Source organism: Aedes aegypti, chromosome 3 (genome assembly GCF_002204515.2).
Source record: "Aedes aegypti strain LVP_AGWG chromosome 3, AaegL5.0 Primary Assembly, whole genome shotgun sequence".
NCBI classification, from domain to species: Eukaryota; Metazoa; Arthropoda; class Insecta; order Diptera; family Culicidae; genus Aedes; species Aedes aegypti.
The window spans coordinates 116,030,595-116,055,548 of NC_035109.1; the positions used below are offsets into that span (position 1 = coordinate 116,030,595).

A 24,954-nucleotide genomic window follows, 5' to 3' on the forward strand; every position below is an offset into this window, starting at 1 on the left:
TACATCAGAAGTTCTCCTGGGAATTACATCAGAAGTTCTTTAAGGGATTTCATCAGGAGTTCCTTCAGGGATTTCATTAGAATTTTCCTCAGATATTCCACTTAGATCTCCTCCAGGGATTATTTAAAAATATCTTTAGGGATTCCTTCAGAAGTTCCCCTGTGTCTTTCAACAGGAGTTCTAGTTGGGATTTCATCAGAAGTTCCAAAAGTATCTCCATCGGATGATAGGGATTCAATTAGGAGTTCCTACAGGGATAACAACAGAAGTTCCTCAAGGGATTACATCAATAGTTCCTCCAGGGATTCCAAGGAGTTCGTTCAGAGATTCCACCTGTAATTCCTAATAAGAATTTTTCAAAAGTTTCCCTATGGATTTCACCAGGAGTTTCTCCAGAGATTGCACCTGGTATTCTTCTAGAGATTATATTAGTTTCTCAAGGAATGCCATCAGGCTTTCTTCTAGGGATTTTATAAGAAGTTCCGCCAAGCATACAATCAAGAATACCTCCAGAGATTTCATAAGGACTTCCTATCGGGATCCCGTCAGAAGTTCCTTCAGAGATTCCATTAGGAGTATCTCCAGGGATTACAATATAAGTTATGCTCTGGATTACAGTAGGAATTGCTCCAGGGATTTCATCAGGAGTTCTTCTAGAGATTTTATTAGGAGTTCCTCCAGGGTTTCCATGAGGATTTCTTTCTGGTACTCTACCTGGAAATCCTACAGAAACTTTATGGAAAGTTTCTCTAATGATTTCATCCGGAGTTCCTGGCTCGGGTTTTTGATTTGGGTTTACATCAGAAGTTCTGCCAAGGATTGTATCAAAAAATTTTTTTGGGGATTTCATCAGAAGTTCTTTGATAGATTTCATTAGGAGTTTCTGCGGGAATCCATCAGAGATTCTTCAAGGATTCCATTAGAAATACTTCTAAGATTTCATCATAAAATCCTCCTGGGATTCCATCTTGAACACCTTGTACGATTCCATCAGAAGTTCTGTCAGGGATTCTAGAAAATTCTTCAAGAGATTTCTCCAGGGACTCTACAAGGTAGTGCCCCTCACCCCACCCAAATCTCTTAAAGGGATTTTTCCCAGAATCAATCAAGGGATGCCTCCCGAAATTCTTCAAGGGATTAATCCTTAAGAAATTCTTTTCAGAATATCTCCAAGGATTCTCGAGGGTTATCAAGAACTCCTCCAAGGTCGTATAAAAAAAAAGTATAATAAAAATCTGAAAAAAATATATTTCCTTCAGAGATACAAGAAAGAATCTTTGAAGGAAACGCTGGTGGAATTTATTGAAAAATTCATTGAAGATTCCCTACAATAGAACCGGAGGATAACCTGTGGAAATCTCTCAAAATGTTGCAAGCGGAATCTCTAATGGAAATTCTATTGATAGGAAGTTTTTTGAATTCTATTGCAATATTTCTTCGTGGAATCCCTGAGGGCTTCCTGGTGGAATCCTTGGAGGAATTCTCAGTGAAATTACTTGAGAAACTCCTCAATGAATTTATGGAAAAATTCTGGGTAGAATCGTTGTATGAATTCCTGGAGTAAATCTTTGCATGCTTTTCTGTAGGAATTCTCTGAAGGAATTTTTAAAATAAATTGGTAAAGGAAGATTTTTGATAGGAGAGATTCCTGGCGGAAATTCCTGGTGGATTTTTTGATGGAATTCATCTGCTTCCCCCACTCACTGTGAATCCAACTCCACGTTCTGCTCTGTCGCCGCCGCTGTAGTAGGTGATGTGATTGATGAATATGGTCATAGCCATCACAATTTTTCAATACAGAGTCAGAATAAGGGCGATGTAAAAACGAATACATTCTCAGTAAAATCAGTTTGAAGTTAAGCGGATATAATTTCAATTCAATTTTATGTTTCCGTTCGATTTAATCGCATGATGCATTTTTGTGTGATCCATTGCAATATTACTTTTGCTGCAAACCATTTGATTTATTTTTATGTTATGAAAAACTTGTTAAAAAAATAAAAATGCATCATGCACCATTCATCAAAATTTAGAATTAATAGATTATTAGTCTTCTTCAGTTTGACAGCAGCGATTGCGCCTTTTGACCTTGTCCTTCTGGTTTGACTATCATCAGCTTCGCCGTTTTGCTACGCTTTTTCACATGAACCTTCTTCACTATCGCCCTTTTGCGCACTCAATCTCAAATGTGCCCGGTTACCGCAGGGGGGAAGATTGGTGAAATTGGCATCAGTGTTCGTATCGAAAGAGAATATCAAATGCGACTTTATGTTTTTCTCCCTTATTTCGTGAAAAACGTTAGTTTTAAGGAACAGCTGTGCATTATATAATTATAATTTATCAAATAAACTGTTAGGTGAATAAAACTTTGCATTTGTTTACATTTGACAGTTAGGCCGTTATTCTGGAACTCAAATTCTTTCGGGCATGTTACAATGGTGAGCCGTCATGCGCTAGCAGAGCTAGGAAACAATATAGAAGGATTAATAACAAAGCCGTTCAACTGTATTTGAGTCAATCAAAGTCGGCTCGTGAAGCTTAACAGAAGGCTCTTCGATCATCTTAACTGAGTGGAGTCAGTTGGTCTAACAAAATCCTTATAAATTATAAGGATTTCCATGTGAACGAAATGTTCTTGCCTAATAATGACTGCACTTCTTCTGATAAGGAAAGTTAAGAATGGTGTGTGTACAGTTGATGCATGAATTTGCGAAAAAACACGTTATAGTGACTCTATGTACTCTAGAGCGGTGCTATAACCAACTAAGATACAGAACATTTGTGCAAGGAACAGTTTAAGCACAGAACACACATTGTGTCTTCTGATTACAAGTTTCCAAAAGTAAGCCTCAGGAATACCTGCAAATCTGGTATATGTCAGTAAAGGACAAGCAGTAAGTAATGTTTCTTCTAAATAAACCGTTATAAATTATATCAGAAAATGTTTCGAGATCCCTAGATCTCTTTAAAGATTTCTCCAGAATTTGGTTCCAGTTTGTCCAACAAATATATATTCTTTCAAATTTAAAATATTAAAAACACAACTGATGGATTTGATAACAATATTCCTTGGTAAACAATTTCAAAAATTTCTTAAGTTGTTTTCAAGAATTTTTATTATTGTTACATTTAATTTCTCAACGAATACCTCCATTCCGCCATTTCTGGAATCAATTCAATATTTTAAGATTATCTTCCAAATTATATCTATTTTTATTGCTTGGAATATTGTCATGATATTTCTTTAGATATTACTTCCATTATTTTTCTGGGACTCGGTCATACATGTTCTAGAAATCTGTAGAGTATTCTTGTTCAGAGGAATAATTTCTTTAGAGTTGTATAATGAAATACATCTGAGGATTTTCTTAAAACTGAAAGGATTTTTATGATATATTTTAGATTTGTTTGCTGTTTTACTTTCAAGGTCCTTCAGTGTTAACACCAACAATTAATTCAAGAATCAAGAAATAGTTTCAGATTATCAACATTCTTACAGAGATATAAGAACTTCCCACAGATTTCTTAAGAAACTGCCCCCCCCCCCTTCTTAGCATTCCTTTGAGCATAAATTAAAAGATCCCTTCAGAATTTTATCCAGAGATAACCACATAAATTTTACCAAGCAATCCTGAAAATCCATACAGTACAAACATTTACTTCAGATTTTTTTCATAAATTCCTTTCTAAGAATATCTTAAGAATCTTTGTAAAATTTTCTTTGGATTCCGCAGATTATTTTTTGGTGTCCTTAGAGATATTCATGAATAAATGAATAAACATGCAGTCTAAAAACATCGCTGAACTGTTTTCTAATGCACCTCTTTCAATACTTGGAGGCATTCTGAGAAAAAAATATTCTAAGTCACCGGATTCATTCCTGGAGAATTCAATGCGGATTGTTTTGAGATAAACTTTGTTATAATTCCTGGAGAAATTCAAAACATAACACTTATACTCCTGGTTATATTCTTGGAACTCATAGAAGTCTACAAATTTCGGAATTTTGTACATACATTTTTGCTGAACTTTGCTGAAGAGTTATCGGGATCAATTTCCAAAAAAATATGTTGAGGGTACTAAAGATATATAATAATAAAAAACTAAACAAATTTGAAAAGGAACAAAAGCAAAACATTCTTGAAGTGATTATAAAAAGGTTTTTCAAAGCGTAGTTATAAGTGCAATTTCCGATCATGTTCAGGAGAATTCTCTGCAGAAATGCAGAAATTATCTAAAAATATGTAGAATATGTTCACACAGATGGCATCTTATATTTATACCTTACAATTGCTTGTATTTTGAAAACACAAAATTTTGTCAGAATTTCATAGATATATTTTTGCAGGCGCGATTAAAAAAAAATAAAAAGACATTCCTGGCGAATATTTTAAGCTATCCCGTATTTGTTTCCGTCGGCCAGAGGTGGGCTACGGCCCTCCTCTGCTCCTTTCTGGCTACGCCCATGACCTCATCAGTTATGTCCTTTTGGAAAAACTGCCTCTTCATGTGGGCTTTATGGCCGGGCGGATGAATGTCATCAGGCAGTAAAGCCTGTTGTGTCATGGGGTGTGGGGTTCGATTCCCAGTTCAGCTGTTGGAACTTTTCGCCAGGAATGTTTCTCGGATGTGCCACTGGATCATGCTTGTCCTTTGTCTAGTGCTAACGGATCCTTCAAATATTACGTAGCACAACATGAGGAGGGAGGGGTTCTTGTATGGTTTTACGGTTAAGACAAAAATTGAAAATTTTCCATACAAAAGCTGTTACGTGGGGGAGGAAGGTGGTATAAAATTTAAAAATTTTGCGTTACGTAATATTTGAATGAGCACTAAGTTACAGTCTGTGGAGCTTAATGGCTGAAGACGGTGTCCGTGTTTTTTTTAATATGCTTGCCAATCTGGACAGTCTACTTCAACTCTTTACACAAAGTTGAATACGATTTTGATAAAGCATTTGCTCAGGAACAATCTTGCTTTGGTGTTTTCTTGGATATTGAAGATGCTTTTAATAACGTGTCTTTCAATTCCATATCGGAAGCTACACGAAATCATGATTACCAATTGGATTAGGCAAATGTTGAAAACTGACAACTCTTCTCGACGTTGCTTGCGTCAAGCTGCGATTCGGAAATTGAGTGTTTAAGGATGCTCAATCATCACTTATTTCCACTTTTATGGAACTCCGTAACAGAGACGCTATTGTGGCAACTTAACAAAAGTGTTTATTTTCTTTGCTTTTGGATTTTCCAACGCCTATTTTTAAAAGTTGGTATGTAGAAAAGTACCGTTATACATGTTTGAATTTACAATGAAAGCTCTCACTGTATTACAGTGACAGTGTACATTAGAACACTGAGCTGATGATAGCTCTGTCTCCACTGGTACGTAACGCCAGGAAGAAAAATCTGACACAAGTGAAAAAATCATTCAGCAACAATACATAATAGCAAAAGCGAACTCAATATTACGTTTGCATTTACTTCCTTCCACGTTTTTCGATAGTACCTTAATAACGCAGGAACGACTACAGAAGCAACCCGACAAAAATGTCTATAAGGAATGAATGCTACTTGAACCCACTTGTACAAACGTACAATCGATTTCGAGTTCGGGAACCAACGTTCAAGTTGGCATTCTTATCCAGTTGCTTTTTCTTTCATCGCCAGAGGGGGGTGATGGGCGTGGAAAATGGCGCCAAAATGAAGCATTGTCAGAGCATGTACAAGATTCGGCAAATTTAGCATCGTGTAATTTCGAGGGTGGGATGGCACCTGAAGGGAGTTTAGTAATGGTAAGGAAACGGAGAGCTGATTTCACAACCAAGTTCTCGGTCAATTTGAAAAGAACCAACTGAACGCGTAGGAAAAAGTTGAAAAGAAGCGGCGTGTACTGTGATATGATTAACTTCGATGGGAAACTTTTCCCTTTTCATGGTAAATAGGCTTGTACCTGCGGATACGCAATGTGAATAATTAATCGCTGTCGTACACCACTAGACTACTAAGTATGGGAAATTAAAAGGGGATTGGAAAACTTTGGGGATAATGTAGGAGTGATAAAGTTGATTTGTTTTGGATAATGCTTGGATAAAGAGTCTCATTTTGCTCAGCAGCTAACAAGCTTGAGGCATCAAGATTTGGATTCTAGGTTTTTTGTGCTACGAATTTTCTTGAATTTCATACACTCAGAATGTTCCCAGACAACCAAAAAGTACGTATAACGAAATCACATGGAGGCTTTGCATGTGCAACATTTCACTTATAAGATGTCGTGAAAAGGCCTTCTACGTACAAAAGTGGAGGCGATATACGTGCGTATATTACGTGATGAATAATAGCATACAATGCGAGTGTATAAATTTTCTACCGAACTAACCTGTTATCTTATGTGACTTAACTTATGATACCAAATGTTCATTTGACAGCTGCTACAGATTGATTTGATTTACTTTGTACGAGTGTACGGGACGAAACAAAATGTACAAATGAACTCAGAAAAAAAGCATTTTATGCGAGGAAACTCATCAATAGGACGATTTTATCCACCGTGTTTTGCGGGTTTGATGTAATTTGTATGAATAAATGAGTTATTACGTGAACTTTCATGCGACTTCTGGTTGTCTGGAGAATCTTGCTTGTCATACGATACACACGTCCGTAGCAGTCTAGTTCGAGCAGACGATGAGATTTCTGAATTTCACGAAAATTATATTAAGTTGACACGGGAGACCATGTTATTTCCCTATCTTTTATCTCACACTAACAGTTATCATCAAAACTTTGTGGAAGCAAATCTCGAGTTTTAGTGAACCGATGAAGCCGAAAATTTATTGGGTTGTGCACTTCATATATAGAATTATAGTGATAGTGATGATGATGTAGTGGTTCTTGGGATTTGCTTCTTGAAATGGATAGGGTGATTATGATGACGTCCCGTGCGGCCTTAAGCTTTTTACTGGACATATTTTTCAACAATCATTAGAATCATTAGCATCATTTTAAGAAATGACGCGGGTCCCTTTCAAGACTTCGCGGAGCACCAAGTTATCGGGGAGCATGATCTGAAAACTGCTGCATTACAGAAACATTGTTTCGGGTTGTTTAATATGTACCTTTCTGAATAATATACACTGTTTATATGGCATGACAAGATTGCCTGATATATGTTTTTATAAAATTTATGTTTTTACTTGTTTGAAACCCTTAAACTCAATCAATTAGTTAAAATATACAACCAATGTGAACCATAAACACAGATTTGGTGTGAAGAACAAACTAATTATACAAGCCACCGATGAAGTTACCACGATTCACCATTTGCCAAACGATTGCAGCCATGTATTCCTAACACAGTTTTCAACAGAGTGTAAGCCTATAAGCGTAACATAACCTCAACTGTGATGGCTCGGATCAAAAGCCATGTTTAGCAAACACAAACACCGAATGCAGCAAGTTCTCAGCGTGAGACGGTCATCCACCGATGAATCGGACAAGTAAATCCACTTCTGCCAACCAATGCATTCCTTGCTGGAATCCATGAACCGGTGTGGCTGTGGCTTTGCAAGTGTGACACTTTACGAAAAGAAAGCAAAAAGGCAATCTTCGAAACTGACGAGAACGTCCTCGTCCACAGTGACGGCTTCAGCAGGCAAAGAATCGACCAACGTGCGCCGTCCGTCCACTTCCCGAACATCGGTGCCGATATGCTGTGCTTCAATTTGAAAATAGCCACCATCTTCCGGACCTACCGGGAGACGGATCCGGTTCGTGACCGGAGCCAAAGTTTGTTTACGCCTCCTCCACGGACGCCCCACCGGGATATCGGGGCGCTTCGAGTGCTGCAACGGCGAGCGTCCAGCGTGATGTAAGTTGATTTTGATGTTGTCGTATGCTTTATGTGTGTGCCACTTGGTAAACTGGATTACTATTGTGAAGATGATGACCTATCAGCAACATGCAACTAAGTGACGTTGATGAACTCTTTTTTTGCATTTCTAGTGTATTGGGGCAATTCGGGGAACATGGCGCATAACAGTTCCGAAATCATTTATCCTTAATGATCATAAATTTACATTTATAATAAGCCTCTAGAGCATTTCCAGCTCAAAACGGAACTAAAATTGTTTGGTTTTAGACTAATGTGACCAGATGTGTCCCGGAAAAACATCCAGGACGCTTGTCAGATCTCATTCCCAATGATGCGCTGCCTATTTTAGATGTGCAATTTGAATTCATATTCAGTTCATGACTTGCACCAACTATACTAAGTTAATCGAAATAAAAAATATTGTCAATGCACTGTCAAGTTAAAAAATGTTCTGTCTCTGATAATCCGGGACGGCTGGTCACTTTATTTTAGACTGACTATTGCCAACCTGAGATTGCCAACGCAAATGATATTTCACACATTCAATTGGACGACATTTGAGGATTGTTGGCAACATTTCTAAGACAGCAGATTTTTGGAAGACTTATTATTATTATTGTCTTTATTAGAGAGACTTTCAGCCCATGGCTGGTTCGTCTCTGAATAAAAAGATGAATCTATAAGATTCATCTTAAAAAAACGTTTACAGAGTTATATATTACAGTCTAATGTAAGTATATAATAATCGATTATACGTGTTGTAATTTAATTCCGTGTAAGATTTCATCGTTGTTCCGTCTCGTTCAGTGTGTCATTGTATCGGTTCATTGGTTTACATCTAGGTGGCGGTAATCACGACAAAGCGATAGCGAATAGCGTTCTCACATCGACCGCGAGATGGCAGGTGGCTCGCAATGTTGGTTGTCCGTTGCTAGGGAGAACTGTCAAAATAAAACTAGGAAAATATTATTATTTACATCGATGCAGATAGAAAAGACAAGGGAAGAAAAAAAAATGGGAAAAAATTGTAGGGAGGTTCGGTGTGAGACGCACAGACGCGCAGAAAAATCCAAGTGAAAAGTGAAAATTGGGGCTTTTTTTTCAACTTTGGGGCCGAATTGAAAGAAGAAAGTGATACAGTGGGCAGAATCACGCCGATGGTGGATGAAGTTACGAGGAAGTGGAAATTCAAGAGAAATCCTGAAATAGTGAAAAGAAGCTTCAGATCTTATTGCAAATGGCGCCGGCCAATTGAATAGGGAACAAAAGAAGAAAAGAAGAAGAAAAGTGTTTACCCGAAGAAAAATATAGAATAATAAACCGGCGGAAGAGCCAAAATAAATACCTAGTTTAGTAATAAGTTAAGGAAAGAGAAAAAAAAAAGCAAATACAAAATAAAGTGTAGTTATAAGTTTTGGAAGAAAAAAAAAAAGAAAATCTGAATAGAAAAGTAAACTAGTGTTAACGAGCAGAAAAAAATAAAATGTTGAAGAGGGGGTTGCGCTCTGGCAGTAGCCAGCAAAATTCGGCAGCAGCCGGAAACCAGCTCGCGAGTAAAACGGGAGCCACTCGCAAACCCAGCACGTCAACGAGAAACAAGGATGCAAATTTCCAAACGCTTTCGGAAGTAGCTTTCCTCGAGCCCCACGATTACGATAAGGAAACACCCAACCATCCGATCGCAATCGGGAAGATCCTGGCGCAGGAAGGTTTCACGAAACAAAAGGACATCACCAAGTTGGGAAGATGGCGATACAAAATTCACCTGGAAAGGAAGGAGCACTACCCACAACTGGAGAAAATCGAGTTCGTGAAGTACAACTTGCGTATGTTTGGACCGTCTTCAGCAACGGAAACAATCTGCTTCGTGAAAGGGGTACCAAAAGCTTATGATGAGGAGGAAATACTGAAGAGCCTTACAGCAAGCGCTACGATAGTCAAAGTCGAAAGAATCATGCGAAAGGTACAACGAGAGACGGGAGAGGAGCTGGAGCCTACGAACAATGTGAAGGTAACCGTGAAGGGTGGAAAGGTGCCCGACTCCGTCAAGATGTACGACTGCCCAGTGAGAGCGGAGCTATATGTGTTCCCTGTCAAACAGTGTCAGAAATGCTGGAGGTTCGGGCACACACAGAAATTCTGTAGAGGAAGGATTCGATGCCGGACATGCGCAGAGGAGCACCCTCAAGGAACCACCTGCGCGAAAGACAGCAAATGTGCTAACTGCGGAGGGAGGCACCAATCCAGCGACAAACTCTGCTAGGAGAGAATACGCAGGGAAAGAATCCTCAGCACAATGAGGACGGAGAAGCTCACGTTCGCCGAAGCTGAGTCGCATTTCCCTAAGTCAGGCAACCGCTTCGACATCCTGAACATCGAATCAGATGAGGAATTCCCGGAGCTAGCTGAAGAAGCAAGACGAGTTGCAAGAGCAGGAGCAGGCCGCCCTGTCAACAGAGCCCATCGAAGCAAAACGAGCAACCCAAGGAGTGTCCGCAACGACTGGGAAGACTTGCAGCCGACAGCCGAGAACGAGATGCAGGGCTGTGACGTCATCGTTGTCGAAACGGTACTCACAAGGCTGCGACAAGACCTAATTAAACTACTTAGGTTAAGGACATGGCTGAAACCGTTAATCGAGCTGAGAGACGAAATCGCCAAACGATCACAAGGAGGAGGAGGCAACGAACTAGATACGGACCAATTGATAGTGTACATCTTTGGAAAAATCACCGAAATAATCGAGCAGAACCCGAGACTCCCATCGGAGGAGCAAAGAATAGAAGAAGCGAATGGAAATGGCCAATAAAATTGCGATAATACAACACAACATACAAAGTATTAGATCATCGCAAACCAAAGAAGAACTGTACACGTATTTAACGGAAAACAATGTCGAAGTAGCTCTGCTCCAAGAAATTTGGCTAAAAGAAAATGAGGAGTTCAGAAAGAAAAACTATAGACTGGAATCGAAAAGAAGACCTGAGGGGTATGGAGGAGTAGGAATACTCGTGAAACAAGGAACAGAAACGAAAAGTTTAAGTCTGCCGCACTTCTCCATCTTGGAAGCAGTAGGAGTTAAAATGACCGGCGGTGGAAGAAGCCACATAAGCTTAATTTCGGCCTACCTTCCAGCAAGCAATAGCAAGCACGTCGCGGAGGATTTGAAAAAACCTTTTTCAGTGGGTGGAGCAACTTGAAGGCGAAATCATTCTAGGAGCGGATCTGAATGCCCATCACGATAGTTGGAGCCCGGAGTTTCCAGAATGCCCAAGAGGAAAACTCATCAGTCAAATCACCATGGACTCGAAAATGATCCTGCTAAACGACGGAAGCCCTACAATGTGTCTGGCACCAGGTAACCGCCGGTCAGCGATTGACCTAACATGGGTAACAGAAGGTTTAGCAAGAAAAGCGAAGTGGGAAGTACTAGACGAGGAATTCGGAAGTGCGCATCTCACGATCCGGATAGGCATAGGGGACGAGATCCCGCTCATCGAGAAGACCTCAAAACGGGTCAACCAGGATAGGGTGATTAAATCACTCAACGAAATGAGGCCACAATACATCTACAATCCGGAGGAGATGCAGGAAATCTTCGAGGAAACTCTTGAAAAGGCATCTTACATAGTTAAGAACAAAAAGGGAAATTACCTCAAAAGATGGTGGAACAACGAGTTGGCACTCCTGTACAACCCCAGAGAAATCAAAACATTAACCAGAATCCGTTCGGGGCACACGCTCACCAAAGAAAGAAGATACCGATGGAAGTGGGAGGATACCGAAGAATGCGACTTCTGCGAAGAAGTAGAAAATATTAAACATATCCTGTACGACTGTGTGAAATATAACACAATAAGAAGCAAATACCCAGCTCTCGAGTACTACGTACCTCTAGAGCAGATCTTCAGAGAAGAAGCCGAAGCCAGCATGACGCAGATACATCGCTTCCTTACGGAAGCAAAAATCCAGATTTAAACTCCTTTAACGGGGGCGACTATTCGTGAATCAAATAAACAGAAAAGACAACACTGCCACAACAGTCAGGCGAGATGGGCCAACCCTGGCCTTAGCCTGTCACATCAGTGACACACGCAAAGGAAAAAAAAAGACAAGGGAAATTTTTTATTTCAAAACTAAAAGGTTTTAGTTGAAAAATTATTTGCGTTCAAAAAGCAAACGATTAATAGGTGAGTTATTATTTATCAATAATTTGATTTCAGCTTTCGTTTCAGATCCGACTTCATCATTGAGCTGATGTTTTAAATGTTTTTAAAGAGGTCAGCCTCTTTGAGAAATCCAAACAGTGACTTTTCAGCTGCACTATCATTTCTCAGTGCATCGCGAATGCATCCTATATTGTGTGTATGTCTGAAGGCCTCATACTTTGGGCATTCTGATATATAGTGTTCAACTGAGTTTGGAATGTTGCAAGTGTCACAGAGAATTTTGAACCGGAGAGCACTACCCATGTTATGCGATAATCGCGTATGGCCCGTCCGAAGCCTAGAAAGTATTACTTGTTCATTTCGGCTCTTTCGATCAATCCACTTATTAGTTTCACCATTAATTTTGCGGCTAAAAAGAGATGTTTCCCGATTCCATCGATTGCTCCATGCTAGATGAACTGTATTTTTCACCCAAGCCTTAATATCCTGTCCAGGGGATTCCTTGGTGAGTAAAACACTAGTTCGACCCCGGTTTGCTAAACAATCTGCTCTCTCATTTCCACGGATCCCGCGATGTCCTGGAACCCATGTGAAAACAGTTTCATCATGCCTATATTGCTACGTGAATGGCCTGGATCCAAGGGTGCTTAGGACTTTGTGACGTCAAGGCTTCTAGGACGCTGGCCGAATCTGATACTATTAGGAGAGGTTTGTTGGTTGGTCGTTTTGTTGCCTGGAAAATAGCAGCTGCTTCAGCTGAAAAAACCGAACAGATGTTTCTTAGCTTGTACGATTCTGTAAACTCGTCACTGAAGATACCAATTCCCACTCCATTATCACATTTAGAGCTATCAGTATATATAATTACGAAGTTGTTGAACCTGGTGCTAATCCTTTGTACGAAAGCTGATTTAATCTTGTCCTGATTACATCCCGCAGTGAATCTACGCTTGAAGTAATGGTCGACTTTGAGACTGGGAGACTGCCAGCTCCTAGATCCACACCAGTGAAGCCCGCCCACCGGTGGGAGCGTAACGCTGGCCACAATTTGAAGGATGCGGTTGGCCTCACGAATTGTGAAAGCTACCGATCCATCGTCTCTTGTTTTTTCGGCGAAACTGACCGCTTTACAACCAATTTCCACGGCTGTACAGTACTCCAGGGGAAGTACACCAGCTTCGATGCAAGCGGAGAGGGCCGGTGTTGACGGAAGGAGACCCGAGATTGCCCTTATTGCTCCATGGTATATTGGTCCCATTTTTTGGATCAATTCTTCCGAGGCTATGCAAGTCAGTTCTAGACCATAAAAAATTCTGCTATTTATAATGGCTTTCGCTACTCGGAGGCGAGAAGACCGGTCACTTTTGGTGCGGTTTCGCGAAATAGTTTTCAGTAGATTCAACCGTGCTTTGCAACTAGTGTGCAAATGACTGAAATGTTCCTTAAAGTTCAGTTTTTGGTCTAGAGTGATGCCGAGTATTCTAAGAGATTTTTTACTAGGAATGTCTATTTTGTTAATGGTGATGGGTTTCGGAGAAGGGCGGTGTTTGTGGCGGCATAAATGCATTCTGAAACTTTTCTCCGCAGAGATATCAAAACCTACAGACACTGCCCATCTTGTTACAGCGTTGACTGCGGCCTGGAGTTTTCGATGGATGAATTTGGGTTTTTTTCCAGTCACCACGATGACAATATCATCAGCGTATACGAAAATGTATACGCCTTTGGGAAGGCATTCGAATACTCCGCTTATGGCAACTAAAAACAAGGTGACAGCAATTACTGACCCCTGGGGTACTCCTGTTTCCTCTCGGACAACTTGTGACCGATGGTTTCCGATCTGGACCTGAAAGGATCTATTGGACAAGTAATTTTTTATAAAAAAAACAGCATATGTCCGGTAACTCCCCAGTTAGCTAACTGATTTAGGACTCTAGGTGTCCATGTCCTGTTGTATGCTTTGGATAAATCTAAAGCAGCAATTTCGACATGTTCTCCTTGGCTAACGGCGTCATCAAGAACTTGTCCTAGGGTAGCAAAATAGGTCCCAGTGCCCTGGCCCGGGCGAAATGCGTGCTGTCGTTGGTCTAATTTATTGTTTGCTTCCAGATATTGGACCAATCTTCTGTTGGCCATTTTCTAAATCACTTTAGCAGCGCAGCTTGTTAAAGCGATGGGACGAATTTTTTTTGGATCGGTAGAATTTCCCCCCGGTTTAGGTATAGGTATCACTAAGCTGTGATTCCATTCTTTTTGTAATGTATTAGCATTCCATTCTTTGTTAATAAGTTCTAGTAAAGTATGTTTTCCACGAATCGATAGGTTTTTCAGCATGGGATACCCTATCTCATCTGGCCCTGCCGATTTTCCTTTACATTTGTTCAACGCAAATTTCAGCTCCATTAGAGTGAAAGGTTGATTAAATTCTTGTCCTTTGTCAGGTGGAACCGAAAAGCCTTGGATTGCCTTCTCTGGTGAAGGGTGTTTTTTCAAAAAGAAATCTGGATAGCTACGCAATGAGGACAACTCCGCAAAATGGTCTGTTAGTGCATTGGCTATTGTGGATGGGTTTCGAGTGGTAACATTCCCAATTTTTAGGCCCATTCCATTGACCCTTCGTTTTCCTTGTAAGGCGTTAAATCTGGCCCAAAGCTCAGAGGAGGATTGTTGATCATTTATACTATCGAGGAACCTAGTCCATGACTGTTCTTTGGCATTCTTGATTATTTGCCGACAAGCATTACGTTTTTCGCGGTAGATCTGGTAAGCCTCTTCTCGCTTAGGGTGCCCTGGAGGAAAACGTTTGGCGGCTCGCAGTGCCTTCCGTCGGGATTTGACAGATTGCTTCGTGTCCTCCGACCACCAATGCAGGGCACGGCGTCCTGGTGTTGAGCTTGTTTTTGGTATGAAAGGTGAGGCTGAATCCGTGATCATTTTGGAGAAGTCTGATATCGAATCAGGTGGTGATTGGTCAAGCGCTGCGTCGATGCTGGTTTGGAAACCCAACCAATTTGCTCGATCGAATATCCATCGAGGACGCCGGGATGTTGCTGGAGTACTGTCATTTAGCTCTAGGGTTATGGGGACATGGTCGCTTCCGAGAGGGTCTGTGCTAGCTGTCCAAAGGAAACGAGGAACAATATGTGCAGAGACTAGTGATACATCTATTGAGGACTCAACCTGTCCTTTGATAAAAGTTACCGATCCATCGTTTAGAATGGTGAGTCCGTTCTCATTGGCAAATTCAGCCAGAATCGAACCACGGAGATTGTTTTTGGGGCTTTCCCAAGAATGATGGTGACCATTACAGTCACCAAGGAGTATAACAGGGTCCGGTAGTTTTTTTATGATTTCTGTCAACTGACTGTGTAAGTTTGGTATCTTTCCGTTTGGTATATAGAAGGAAGCGATTGAAACAGGAAATGGCCAAGACAAGCGGATAGCAACGATGGGGAGATCAGTATCTAGCGGAATTACTGAATATGGAAGCTCGGCAAGAACACCAACTGCTACAGAGTGGTACAGGTTTGATTTGACTTTAGCGATCCATTTGTATTTTTTCCTAGTGTGTTGTCCATTGTTAAGGCGGTGACCTTATGGATTTCTTGTAGAGCTAATATGGCAGGTTGTTTATTCCGTACGAGAAGTTCTAGATCTGGGAGATTATTGAAGAAACCATTCAAATTCCATTGCAGAGCAAACGTTTTTTGTCTATTCAGACTAGTGTTTGCAAGGGGTGATTGAGTTGAAGAATGATTACATTCGTTAGTAGAACACGGAAAAGACTTGTTAAGGGATTGGGGCTGTTCGCCATTCGTTACAAAGTTAGGTGAAATATAACTTACTTGATCGTGTAGTGTCAAACCTGAATGAGACTCCATGGTATGCGAGACCAAATTGGTAGATTCCAATGCAGCATGTACCGAGCTAGTATAAGAAGGGTATTTCGTACTATTTGACAGACGGGATGGTCCTGGATCTATGATCGAAGTGTTTCCGTAACAAGCTTTGTGTAGCAAATCGTATAATTCACTATTTGTTGCTTCTAATCCGAGAGGAGGAAAATAAGCGGCTGGATGTAATATGGTGGATCGTGTTACTCTGTGATGAGTTCTGCTTGAGTTCATTTTTGGTAAAATTTTAAGTCTTTCACTGGTCGAAAGGGGACCAGTTTCGACGAATTTGCTTGGTTGTTCAGTCGACTCCCTGATCTGATCGTACGCATCTGTTATGTTGGAATCGAAAATAGTATGGTGTCTGATAACGGTTCTAATTGTCAGGTTTTGTAGGGAGGACTGAACAAAGTGATCTGATTGATTGAATTCTATTTTTTACTCTTTTTTCCTGTCTTGCGGTTGTTGGTGTTACGCTTGGCCTTGGGAGAAAGGGTTTGGGAGTCGCTGCTATGATAAGATTTGGGATGATTTCGTTTTGCTGTGTTTGATGAACGGGTATTTACTGAGGCCTCCGTGATTCCGGACCCTCCTGAATGAGCTGTACTCATGCTTGCGTCTGACGCTCCGTCATCATGTTCCTCTTTCTGCCGGTTTTCCTTTTTAGAGAAGCTCCCTTTGCTTTGAGCTTTTCCAGTGAGCCATGCTGCACACTGACTCGTCGTTTCCGGATAGGTTATTTCTTGTTCGGTGTTTGGCGTGACGGTGGAGCAATTGTAGAATGAAGCGTCTAAGGCAACCGGTGTCTCTGGTATGGATACTGCGGAATTACTGTAATGCATTTCAGAATCTGTTTTTGCTGATCGAAGTTTCGCAATCTCTTCGTCCTTTACTGCTAATGTTTTCTCAAGCCTCAAAACAGTTTGTGAGAGTTCAGATACTCTACAGACGAGTTCCTCTATAGTTCCGTGTTTCTGAACGGTATCAAATCTGTCTGCGACACTACGGTTTTGAAGGCTTTTCTCCATTTCAGCAATACGTTGGTCTTTGTGTATAGCGTCAGCTTGTAGTCGCTTAACCGTGGCAACCAAATCATCTACTTGCTTGTCTCTGCTATTGTTAACAACCCCGGCATACGAAAGATTACTAGTGTTGATACCATGGCGAGTCTCGAATTCTTTCCGGGCTTGGGGGTAGGAAACTCCCAGGTCCACACGAATATGCTGTATTTCCACTTCTTTCACGTATGCGGGGCATTTACGGCTAGAAACCGCATGGTCGTCTACTTGGCAAATCTTGCAGAACTGAGCATATGTGCAAGGTGGACGTTCCTTGTTTGTATTCGTTGTTCCTTCTCGTGTGTCAACGGCTGCAGCAACTTCATCGTCGGGATGTACCTTACTACATTTACCGCAAACTCGGAACGGCTGTGTGCAGCGCTTTCCCGTATGCCCGTAATCCCAACACCGGAAACATAACATGGGTGATGGATAATAATTTCTTGTCCTGCAACGAGACCAGCCGAAATCTATATGCGGTGGGATCACTGTACCAGCAATGGTAAGGATCATAGTGGGAGTGTTTTCCCACGTGCCAGCAGAGGTTTTTCGCATGATGCGTCGAATGTCCTTTACACCTTGGTTTTTCAGTTGAGCTCGAAGGTAGTCGTCAGAGAGTCCAACCGAATCGTAGTTTGATACTACGCATTTGGATTGGTTAAGTTGCGGGTGTTCCAATATTTGGATGGCCGTACCGTCGTTTAACTGATCCATTTTGATGAGACACTTGAGCTGACTTTGGCTTCTTACCTTGAGAACATAGGAGAGCCCTTTGTTCTCTTTGTAGGCTCCAACAATGGGTCCTCCAATACACTTCTCGACGGATAGCCGTAAGAGAAATGGATCATTCAGAAGTGAACCATTGATAGCCTGCATCCTCAGAATTTGTAGTGGTCCAGAAGATCCATCACGATCCATGTAGTCGTGTAGGCGCCGTCCGGTGTACTCACCGTTGAACAAATTCGTCGGGTTCCCTTGTCCACCTCCGGGTCCACCTGGATCCCCAAAATGGGGCGAGAATCCGTCCGCCAGCGCCATGCTGACGAGACGGGTTGGGTTTTTCTTTAAAACTTCAGATTACTCTTTTGATACTGGCACCTGTTCAAAGATCACGATAACTTTTTCAACTTAAATGGATTTAGGTCTGTGTCACTTCTGTCGCCACGTGATTGGGCCCCACTATAGCAGCACGACTATTTAACACGCGGAAAAAAGAGAACAATGCGGAACAATGCGGATCAGCCGAAACAATAGGCAGAAATCAAGATTGAAAAAGCACTGGAGCAAATGGGAGAACACGTCTTCACTGGACGAGTATAAACTGCCAACTGATTTTTGGAAGACATTGGGAAGACAATTTTTAGATTTTTGCAGATTTCATTAGAAAAACTCGATTAATTCCGTCGGAAATACATTAAAGAATTCTTTTAACGCTTCTTCCATACTTTCTTCTAAGAACTCAGAAATTTGTCGAGAAGTTCTAGTCATGCGTATCAGAACAGATTTATCAAAAAAATTCAGGGATTCCTAAAAAAAATTTGAAATAAAAGTGTTTTTTTTAGAAATTTTTCATGAACTGACCAAAGTATTAACACAGATTATATATGATTTTTTGTCTTTATTTTGATACAAACATTGCTTCGAAACTATTCGCAAAAATTTCCTTGATAGATTGCCTTGGTATTCTTTAAGATTCGTTTAGGAATACTGTGAAGTAAGTTACAAACGAATTCGTTAAATTTTTTATAAGCGCTTTCTTCACCACCGCTTAGGCCTTAAACCTGGTTCAACCCTTTGGGCCGGCGCGGTCATATATGACCGCAGTACAAAAGAGGCTGTAAAAAAAGAACCAATGAACAAATGTATATACTGTCTTCGGCAAAGTTGTCCCAAATATACTCTTTTATCAGAGAAAAATATGAAGTATATGCCTTTATGACTTAATTGACAACCTAGAACATCCTGAACATCCTGAAGTTTGGAAAATTAAACTATAAGTACATACGAAGCGTGAAATGCTGTTTGTGAACATAAATGATACTTACTTACTTACTTATTTGGCTTTACATCAATTATCTTGATAAAGCCTCGCCAACAATATTTCGCCAATTCCCTCGGTTCATGGCCGCTTCTCTCCATCCTCGACTGTGACCCACGCTCTCCAGGTCCTGGTGTACCTGGTCAATCCACCTAGCTCGCTGCGCCCCACGCCTTCTTGTTGAACATAAATGATGTTCTGGCTAGATAATACAGAATTACTCTTTAACCGAAAACACTATTTCACTTGCTTTGCTATGTCCTGGGATGTTCTAGGACGTCCAAACTGTCCTGAAACTCACTCTTTGAAATCTACAACCGTAACAGTAATTGTTTGGGTTAAATACAATAACATTACAAATTCAAATAGAATCTACCAACCTCTGAAAATCTCAAAAGCTATTTCAAGGAACGTTTGTGATATTCCAGGCCCTCCAAATTACCCTGGAGTTCAGAACTTCAAGTCTACACTAGTTCCAGTAGTTATTCTCGCTAAACTGAGTGAAGTTATATACAATGTTTACTGAACCTTGTCACGGGTCAAAAGGCTACTTCAAGAAACGTTTGAGGTATTCCAGGCCCTCCAAATCTGAATTTCATGTCTACATTTATTCCAGTAGTATTTCTTGCTAAACTGGGTGAAGTTATATAATCTACCATGTTCACTGAACTTTCGCACGTATCAATAGGATGTTTTAAAGAACGTTTGGAGTATTCCGGGCCCTCCAAATTACCCTGGAGTTCAAAACTACAGGTCTTCCCTTGTTCCAGTAATTTTTCTTTCTAAACTGAGTGAAGTTATATAATCTACTATGTTGACTGAACCTTCTCATGGATCAATATGCTGTTTCAAGGAACGATTGAGGTATTGCAGATCCTTCAAAATTTCCCCAGGACTTCAGAACTTCAGGTCTACTATGTTTCCAGTAATATTTCCTTCTAAACTGAGTGAAGTTATATAATCTACCATGTTCACTGAACCTTCTCACAGACCAATTGGCTATTTCAAGGAACGTTGGTGATATTCCAGGCCCTCCAATTTACCCTGGAGTTCAGACCTTCAGGTCTACCCTTGTTCCAGTAACTGTTCTCGTAAAAATGATCAAAGTTTTCCCTTTGGGGCCGGCACGGTCATTTATGACCGCAGTCGGAAAATGAATGTATAAAAAGAACCAATGAATAAAATTTACGGTCTTCGGAAAAGTCCTTACAAATATACTTCCTTGTCAGGGAAAAATTTTTGGTGTATGCCTTAATGTCCTACTTGGCAACCTAGAACATCCTGAACATGCAGAAGTTTGACAAATAGAATAATTAGTATAAAAGTAGCTTAAAATGCCTTCGTATGGGTATATTGTATATTGTAGAACATTTTGTTGCACTATTTTTTAAATAAAAAAAAAAGAGAGCGAATTTCGAAAGCTATGAATTTTGGCGCTTAGGAAACTTTTGCATATAACGCACCTTGAACAGACAAACAAATGTTCAGAATACACCAAAACTCTATCTCTTATATTTTTCAAGTTATTAATTAATTCCACGTAATTTCGTTCCGTGGGTCAATGGGCATTGTGCGACAAACCACTGGTTATTCAAATTAATGCTCTACAGTAGCGCAACCAGGATTTGGCTTTAGGGTGGGTTTTGTAAACTTGAAGAATGTGTTTTTGGGAAAATAAAACAAGTGTATGAAAATTACCAAATTAGATTTTTTTCTGCCACTCTGAGCATACATTTTTATAAAGATTTACAGTGTATCGAAGAGTAGTCGCAAACTTTCAAAACAGTCTCAAAAATAATGGGTTGAACCTGGGAGGAAAAAACCAATACAAAATTTCTCTACGTCACAGTGAGCCTAGATTTTGCTGTCACGAACTGTCACTGTGAGCCCGGATTTTAAACAATGGACAAACATGATAAGAGCGCGTAATTAGCCTAAACATATTTTTGCATTTCATCAAAAGTAGCAAAAATCGAATTAGAATCAATTCATGCACATTTAAAAGTAACGTTACGAGAGCACCGTTAATTCTTATTGAATGTAACGTATTGGAATGAGGCTTTTTTACTGTTTTCATTGAAACTGAAAATTAAAGGCATAGAAAACTGTGGCCCTTTTTAAATGTTTGTCCAGAAAGATCGAAGGCACACAACAATTGAAAACTAGCAATTTTCACTAAGCCTGCCTTGATTGTCGTTGGCAAACTGGAGTTATCTTGCAATTTGGAAAACAATTGTATCCAATTTCGTGTGTAGTATCGGTGCCTCCCTCCCAGGGTTGAACCTACAAACAATTTTTTGATCAGAAATGCTTTACAATGTATTTAAAAATGATGATGTGGTGATATTGTTTCAATAAAGAGGCATTTTGCATGATAATTTTGCAAATTACTAACAGATGTCGATGAAAATCTTGCACACCTCTGAAATATGTTAATAAATGTGTTAAATTTAAAGGAAAAATGGTTTTTGTTTATGCTAATATATTCTGTGCCACAACTCTCATGACATAGTGTAAAAAATATTTTGAAAAATTCATCCACAAGCTTTTGAGAGCAAATACAAAAATCAAAATAAGTCGATTTTTAAGGACCTCGTTTTTTTTTATTTTTTCTTTCTACACGTTAATGGTAATATCGAACGATTGTAATGAATAAAACATTGTTTTTTTTTTATTGGAAAAGTTTCTTTGCATATTTATGAAGTAACGTAAGCAAAAAATGTTACTCTATATAATTACCGCTGTATATGACAGAGCTTCAAAAGTTGATTAAACAAAAGTGACTTTCTAAAACCGACCTTGTTTCAATAATTGAGCTTTTTTAGAGCAATAATTTTTTTTTTTTTGAATTTCTTTTACGTGCTGTGTGAAGTAAACTTATTTTCCGATAGAATAAGCTTTTCATCCTATTTTGTTTGATATACATTTTGTTCAATACAAATCATCGAATCTTCAGAAGACACTTCAAAAATGTAATTTTGTGCAAGATTTTATTTTCCATGCTTTATAAACCTTGTTGTATTTATATTAAGACTGCATATTATTCAATATTTTTTTAGCTGCTTCAATATTTGATGACATGATGAAGATTTGGCTTTTAAAAAGATGAACTATGCTCTGAGATATACCGTTTTGAATGTTTGCGACTACTTTTCGATACACTTTCAGAGCATATCGCAATAAGAAGCATTGCGACTTTCATTAGCAGTTTGTTGAAGGCAAATCAGCATTATAGATATTGAAGCATTTCCAAATGGTAGACGAAAATAAGTGATTTTTCAGCTTAGCAATAGAACCACGATCTCTCTTAATCGTTCCTAGGATTTTTATTTGTAATCATTAAAAACTGAAGGATTCCGGAAACTCACGTGATAAAAACGCAGCTTTTTAAGCGGTGTAAAATGCAGCTTTTTAAGCAGTGCTGCTGATATGCATACATATCTGCATGCTTGTTTGACGAACTTATCTTCAAAAACCTGTAGCCAGCAAAAGCGAGAAAATTTCGTTGTTTTAATCTCCTTGAAGGTCTTCGAATTAGTAAGCCACAATTCAGAAGTTAAGGAGGTATTGAGTTACAGAACAAAAAACCAGTGCAACTGCGATCCAAGTAACCATCGAGGTAGCCATGAAAACCAACTTGTACTATGGTTCTCTAACTCGATATCGATATACGAAATATCGAATAAGAGTTAACTGTATAATTCACTGCTCTGGTGTTTGTGGATTTTAGTGTTTATTTTAAAAATATATTTGATAATTCTTATACGAAATTTTGCTCTGGGGGGGGGGGGGTTGGTTTCGACCCCCAAAACCCCCCCTTGGTTGCGCCACTGGTGCTCTAGAAATTTTAAGGTATGCCTTTGATTCTTTTTAACCTTCATCGAGGAAGATGCGTTTATTATTTTATATCAAAAAGTCAAGCTAGGTTTATTTGCACCTTCCCCTCTTATAGCGTGACATCATTTCTGCACGGTCTCCAAGTAAAAAAAGCCTTTTATCGGGTTGTTTGAAATTGATCATTTATTATTACAAGTATTGGATGCAAAATACCGCAAGGTTTTGATTTTAACCTGTATACGTTTCATTCGACAAGTTTCAAAACATTAGAGTTTCGATCGATCTTTGGTGATTTTTTTAGGAAAAATCACAAATGCGTTAATGAATCAAAACATGCATTTATGATTTTGAATTTGATGATGGTTAAGGTCCAAATTTGTTGGAGTATCCAGGGTGTTTCGAAATAAAAAGGACAACAGTATTTTTTCCAATTTTTGCACATCTGAACCGGGAGAAATCAATGAATGAAACATACATAACATTTCGCTCATAGGCCTTTTCATATGACAGATCCGTCTATGCATTTGTTTCCATCGGTGGAGGATCGGTGCTAACACGAGCCTGTCATTTTCATAGAAGAACTGTCAAAGTGCTTCCCGATCAGCTGATTTGAAACGTCATGTGAATAGGCCTATTGAAGGACTGATTATCTGCACGAGCATGGATGAACTTTTCACTCTAATTTGCAGTTCCTTGATGCTATGTTGTCCAGGTTTAGAACTTTATTTTTAAAATGTTTTGGAGGCTCAAAATTTATGGATAATTTGATTTTGTAGTCAGTTTTAGGATACGAATCTTAAAAAGATATAATCTCATAACTCCTCAAAAATTTGCTTGCTCAAGGATTTGCTAAAGAAAATCACCGGAAATATCTCTAATAATTTCCACTTGAATCTCCGATCATTTTTTGCTTCAGATTTTTCCTTTTATTCTCCCAGCCATTTATAGAGTGATTCCTCCAAGAATTAATGCACATTTTCTCGTAATCAAACTCGACTACGGAATCCTTGTCAAGATACTTCAGCAATATCTCTTGCAATTTATTACTCTTGCAGTTCTTTCAAATTTATCTCGATTGATTATAATAAGTGTAACTGTAATGAATGAATTCTTAGGAATTTTATTTAATTTAATATTTTAGCAAATACTACAGCAATTTTTCGAGTAATACCTCCATTTCTTCTTTTTTTCTTCTTTCTGACGTCATGTTCCAACTGGATCAGAGCCTGCTCCTCAGTATTCCTATGGTCAATTATTGACTTCACATTAACTCTCACGGCACAAAACGTTCATACGGTCAGTTTGCTTCTAAAACCATTATTTCATGTGTAATGCTAATCACTGGTAAAACATCACCACTACATGATTTTTGAATACATTGTAAGGCATAATTTTTTTTTTGTTGAGTTGAGACATTTTTCAAATTGTTTTGAACGTTTGTGACTACTTTTCGATTCACTCCGTAGTTGAAATAAATAAGAACATCCACCTATTTCCTTGAGAGTTTTGAGATGAAATTTGTGAGAAGGCTCAAGGCATTAGACATGGTGGTAAGATTGGGGAACTTGTGTATTTTCGGACGTGTAGTTCTCTTCGCCATGGGACATATTTGTCATCCAAATCGACATAAGTTAAGCAGTAAGATGAATGTAATATAAAATACATTTTTTGAGATCGATAAACAACAAATTTATTGAAGCTGTCAACAATATAAGAAGTCACCCTACCTGTGTGTATACCAAACTTATCACTACAAGGAAAAATTTCGCGGAATATTCAGACAAAATTTCGTTTCGTTTCGAAACATTTTGTGAGGATTTCAATTTCGTATAGGTTTTAACGGAATATTTCAATTATTCGTTTCGTATCGCTACGAACATTTTGAAAAATTCCGCATATCGTTTCGTTTCGTATCGCCATGAAAAATACTTATATCGCATACCCTTATTACGCTTTCGTTTCAATGCTTTCTCGGCCCTCTCCAGCACTGTTCAAATTGCGTGCACCATCGATCTTCCTTTCCGGAATCCAAACTGCCTTTCTTTTCATCACCCTGCTGTGGATAACTCGTTCCAAGAGTTTACCAAGTG

General features: G+C 39.4%; 1 protein-coding gene across 2 annotated transcripts in view; it reads left to right on the top strand.

Moving 5' to 3' along the window:
* Positions 1 to 24,954, top strand: part of LOC5564337 (GTPase-activating Rap/Ran-GAP domain-like protein 3) — a 469,292-nt gene that overhangs the window by 315,400 nt on the left and 128,938 nt on the right. The window lies entirely within an intron of this gene.